We start from the raw sequence: 5266 nt of genomic DNA on the forward strand, positions 1-5266 counted from the left end.
ATTGCATATTTTAAAACATTATCAAATAAGATAAACAATTGTAGATATGTACCGCACAATAAATGGCAAATGGCATTCTTTCTCCACTGCTAGATAGGTCAGAATATATCTCATGGACATATTGTGCGTATACCTCACTTATTTTACCCCATTTGTCCCACTGATGACACCACTAACAGACATGAAGATTTCTGAATCTCTCAGATTGCCACATAAGCCAAAGTACAACTCACAGGTAAATTAAGTATTCTCTAGAAGATCAGCATAGAACATTTCTTCCATCATTACCTAATACAAGAAAAATGAAGTATCACAGAGTACTGTTTTACCAGCAAAGATTGTGCATTCTGTCCTTCAAATATAAATTTTATTTCTCAGGTTCCTGGAATGTGTCTGAGACAGAAGTTGGGTTATTAAGCTTTAATTACATATTCAAGTCAGAATTACATTATATACATATGATGTCATAGAAGAAGTTGGATGTTTATCTCAGATGATTTTGATCAATAATGAATAACAGCACTTATCAAGAGAAATTTTAAATGGGACAATTATTTATAAGCCATGCTTGATTTGAAACAATAAGCATAAAATTGGTTTCCTTGCCAAACTGGTCGTGTAACTTGTGTGCAAGTGTATATGATTATATATTAACTAATCCTATGTATATGATTAACTGGACATGCGAGTGTTTTACCATCACAGTCTCTTCCCAGATGAGGTAGTAAGATAACACTAAATCCAGTTTAAACCTCAGTTCCGATGGATAATTTACACAGTCTTTTCAGATAATTGATCAATATCTTTTAATACTGTGTTTTCCTCTTCTCTGGGGAAAAAAATGAAGTTATGGGAACTACAGAGTCTCAAATGAATTTGAGATCGCAGAGCCTTCGGACACTTTTTGTCTCCCTCAGTGCGGAGGTTTGGCTTTGCAGAGGACTCCAGTCAAGTATCCTTTCTGGCTGATCTGGCCTCCCTCAGTACTTGATGTTGCTCCAGATCATTTTTGTGCCTATCCCATTCTGTTTCTCCATTGATTTATGTGGTTCTTCTTTTCAGTATTTGTTACAGAGTAGCTTCTCTTCTTCAGTGAAGAACCGCAAGGCAGACCCTCCAATCTCCAACACAGAGAGAAAAAAATGAAATACTCTCAGGACCTTTATGACTTTCTTTCATGTTGATCTTCCTATGATGAGCAAATAATTATCTTCTCTCGTCTTAGATCTGAGTTCAGAATTGGAACTGCAAGGCAACAATGGTATATGAAAAGTTAATAGGCAGCAGTTACATGGTTACAAAAATCTGTCGTGCTAAGTTCAGCAAAAAAAAAAACAAACTTATACACTGATATAGATGTTTCTTTTTATAGTGAAAAGATCCCCTATGCTAATTTTAGAGGATAAAACGATCATTTGAGCTCTTTGAAGCAAGGCCTACAGACACTTGCTCTACATGAAGTCCATTTAGTTAATAAATATGTAGAAAGTAAAATAATTACATATATTTTTTAAAGTTTTATTGCCAAGTTTCAAGAAAAAAAAATTTTAAAAATCTCAATTCACCATCTGAGTTAGATTTCTTTAAAATAGTTTTTCCATATAGTATAAACCAATTATCTACATGCCTGGAATTAATTAGTTAATATAAATTCAGTATGCATTTAAGAAATTAATTTTCTTTTAACAATGCACTTTTATACAAACCATATTATGTATTAATGTGTCTGGTTACTGTACATGAGCCAAGCATTTAGACTGTATCAGTTATAGAGTTCCAGACAATTATTTCTCACAATGGAATTCTTTGTGTGGGCCATTGTACAACATTTCATCTATCAGCTAATAAAACTATCTAAGAAGTCTTATGGTACAAGATACACATAAGCAAGTAAGATAAAAGGAAAGGTTAACACTTTTTCAGCATCTGTCATCACTGTCTCCTGTTACATTTGATCAACTTTAAAGAAAATGGCAAACAGATGATATCATTTACAGTAACAAAAGCCAATGCCACAAAGCAGCTACTTTGCTTTTATCCATCCCACGGATCACTCATCACGGACCATCATGGAGCAGGGGCACCTCTGCTTTAAGGCGCATCTTTGTCACTGAAGCATACTGCTTCAGCTCTTTAAGGCTCTCATTGCCCTAAGGGTAATGAAGGAATCCACTCACATGCACTTCCTGTTTGAAACCTGGAAAGATACAGAGTACAGATGCCACACGGTTTCTTTTCCCATAAAAAGCTAAAGCCAAAAGCTAAGACAAAAGAGAAGCGAATAAGATGTGAACCACTGTCTGTGCAGCTGTCTTCTCAATAGTTTGAATGTGTTTTCCAAGTGAATCAAGGACAATTTTATCTAGAACTGTGAATACTGAAGTGTGGGCCTTCTGGAGGCGTCACCCTAACAGTGAAAACTACGAACAGGGCAGACTCTTAGGGTCTATGTCAGCACTACTGAATCAGAGTCTGGGTGATACCTAGTGATCTGTTTCAACACTCTCCAGGCGATTGTCATGAAAATCATTAACGTCTGAGAATCAGCAGTTTAGGGAAATTCAGTATGACTTATACTGCATATGAATTTATCCCAGTTTAGTTCATGGTTTTAATTTAAAATGAAAAATTGTGCAGATATACAAATTTGGGGTTTATTTAGGTAGACAAAGCAGTCTTCAATGTTTAAATATCTTATACAATTGATAATCACAAAAACATAGTTTATCATTCAGATATTGCAAAGTGAGCAATTTCATTTGATGCATACTAAGCAAAATCAGGGAAGGGTCGGAAGTTCCCTCTTGTCCCTGAATGCAATCATGTATCACAGAGCATATTTGACTTCATCGCCAGTGATACAAGTCATATTCATTAGGGTTCCTGTGCTAAATTCTAAATCTTTGTCCCTTTAGCAAGCTCCTTTTCTTGGGCCAGAAGATCCCAAATCTGCCAGTGTGTCAGGCTCTCCTGGAGATGCTAGTGAGACCACAGCTTCCTGCTCCACCAGCCTGAGATCTGGGGCTGGAATAAATGGATTTCTGGCAAATGCTTTTCTAGATTCCCATGCTGACAAGAAGCATTGGCTCCTGGAGGGTAGGACCGGGGACACTCTGTGTCCCAGCTCTGCCATCGAGCACTGCCTAGCCCAAGCATAGAGAAGGAACACAAACTGGGTGAACTGAATGGAGGCTTCCAGGCTGATCACAGCTGGGGAGACCGGGAAGGTCAGGACCGGCAGTCACTTGGGTGCAGCACTGACCCTGCCCTGTGAGGAGTCACATGACTCCTGGCAAACTGCTTCTCCTGTCCAAGCCTCAGTGTCTGCATTCGTAAAATGGGGCTGAGGGAACAACACCTCAAGGACTGTGGGAGTAATTGGGATATTTCACAGGAATGCAAAGTCCATGTGTGTGGTACGTTACTTTCCTACTCTCCTCCCTGTCACAGTTACTGATAATTTTGGACAGAATAAAAGGGCTCAGACTGTCGTAAGGAAGATGTTAAAAAAAAAAGACTGGCACGGCACTGGTCCAGTCCCCACGGCCCATTCCTCATTGAGCTACTCCGACCCCAGGCGGTGTCCGATGATTTGGAGAATATTAACAAACGAATTAAGTCTAAAGCTAAGAGTCATGTGACCATTAGGCGCGCAGTTCTGCAATAAAATGGGAATAGAGTTACGACCAGAGGAGTCCACTTCGCTAAGAAAGCTCAGAACACCAGGGCACCCGTTCACCACACTGAAGCAACAAATGTCAGCAAACACCTGAAACCTACTGCTTCGGGGAAACCTGTAGAGATGGAAATGCTGGCTCCGGAGGGACCTTCTTCCACCCCCGAGGACGTCTCCATGAAGGAGGAGACTTTCACACACTGCTCTGCAGAATCAGGGACACTGACACCACCTAAGACTGGGAGAACCCCCAGCTCTACAGCGACCACGTCAAGGACACCTACCAGTACCTGCGGCAGCTCGAGGTTTTGCAGTCCATCAGCCCACGTTTCTTAGAAGGAAGAGACATAAACGGGCTTATGGGTGCCATCCTGGTGGACTGGCTGGTACAAGTGCGCTCCAAGTTCCGACTCCTGCAGGAAACGCTCTACAGGTGCGTGGCCGTCATGGGTCGCTTTTTACAGGTTCAGCCAGTCTCCGGCAAGAAGCTCCGGCTGGTTGGGATCACCGCTCTGCTCCTCGCTTCAAAGTACGAGGAGATGTTTTCTCCAAACATCGAAGAATTTGGTTGGTTACATCGCAGACAATGCTTACACCAGTACCCAAATCCGAGAAAGGGAGACTTTCATCTTGAAAGAATTGAATTTCGAGTTGGGCCATCCCCTGTCCCTGCATTTCTTAAGGCGGACATCAAAAGCCAAGAGGTGGATGTGGAGCAGCACACATGAGCCGAGTATTTGATGGAGCTGATGCTCATTGCCTACGACGTGGAGCACTACCATCCTTCTAAGGTAGCGGCGGCTGCTTCCTGCTTGTCTCAGAAGGTCCTGGGCCAAAGGAAATGGAACGCAGTATTGCACGGGCTACTCAGAGAGTGAGGTGCTGGAAGTCGTGCAGCACATGGTCAAAAACGTGGTGAAAGTAAAGGAAAACCTGATGAAATTCATCGCCATCAAGAACAAGTATGCCAGCAACAAACTCCTGAAGATCAGCACCATCCCACAGCTGAACTCCAAAGCCATCAAAGATCTCGCCTCCCCTCTGATGGCAAAGTGCTAGACCATTGGACTACGTCTTGCCTTTTTTTTTTTTAAAGGCTTGAAACTCTCTCTTTTTGTAAATATAGTCCTCTATCCTATTTTTTGCAACCTCTTCTCAAACCAGTTTTCTAAATATATATAGAGGAAAAATAAAAAAAGAATTTATTTATTATTTTCACTTATCCTGCCCCCTCCAAAAAAAATTCAATGTTTAGGAAAAAGAAAATTAAGCTTGCGCCCAGAATGGGTTACATTCTTGAAATATAAATGTTTTATGAACCAGGTAAGAAATTTAGTAAAAATAAATAGTAATACAGGGCTGTCCCAAGTTCAATTCCTGGTGCCAAAAAAAAGAAGAAAGAAAAGAAAAGAAAAATAGTAATACCAATTCCAATTTATGAGGTAAAATACATGATTTGTGTAAATATGATATTTCAAATCCTTTAAGGTATTTTTTGCTTTTTTTCTTTTCTCATTGAGTTTATAGGTACATTGTAGGTATACAGTACAGTTACATTCATTATTGGGATCTTGTATCTTTACATGACAG

The 5266-nt window shown here is 40.2% G+C and overlaps 1 pseudogene; it reads left to right on the forward strand.

The window, feature by feature from the left end:
• Nucleotides 1–3185: 3185 nt before the first annotated feature.
• On the forward strand, nucleotides 3186–4735 carry LOC104850697 (annotated as a pseudogene).
• The last annotated feature ends 531 nt before the right edge of the window (nucleotides 4736–5266 follow it).

The sequence above is a fragment of the Fukomys damarensis genome, unplaced genomic scaffold (assembly GCF_012274545.1).
Source record: "Fukomys damarensis isolate Sample0158 unplaced genomic scaffold, DMR_v1.0_HiC HiC_scaffold_14, whole genome shotgun sequence".
NCBI lineage: Eukaryota > Metazoa > Chordata > Mammalia > Rodentia > Bathyergidae > Fukomys > Fukomys damarensis.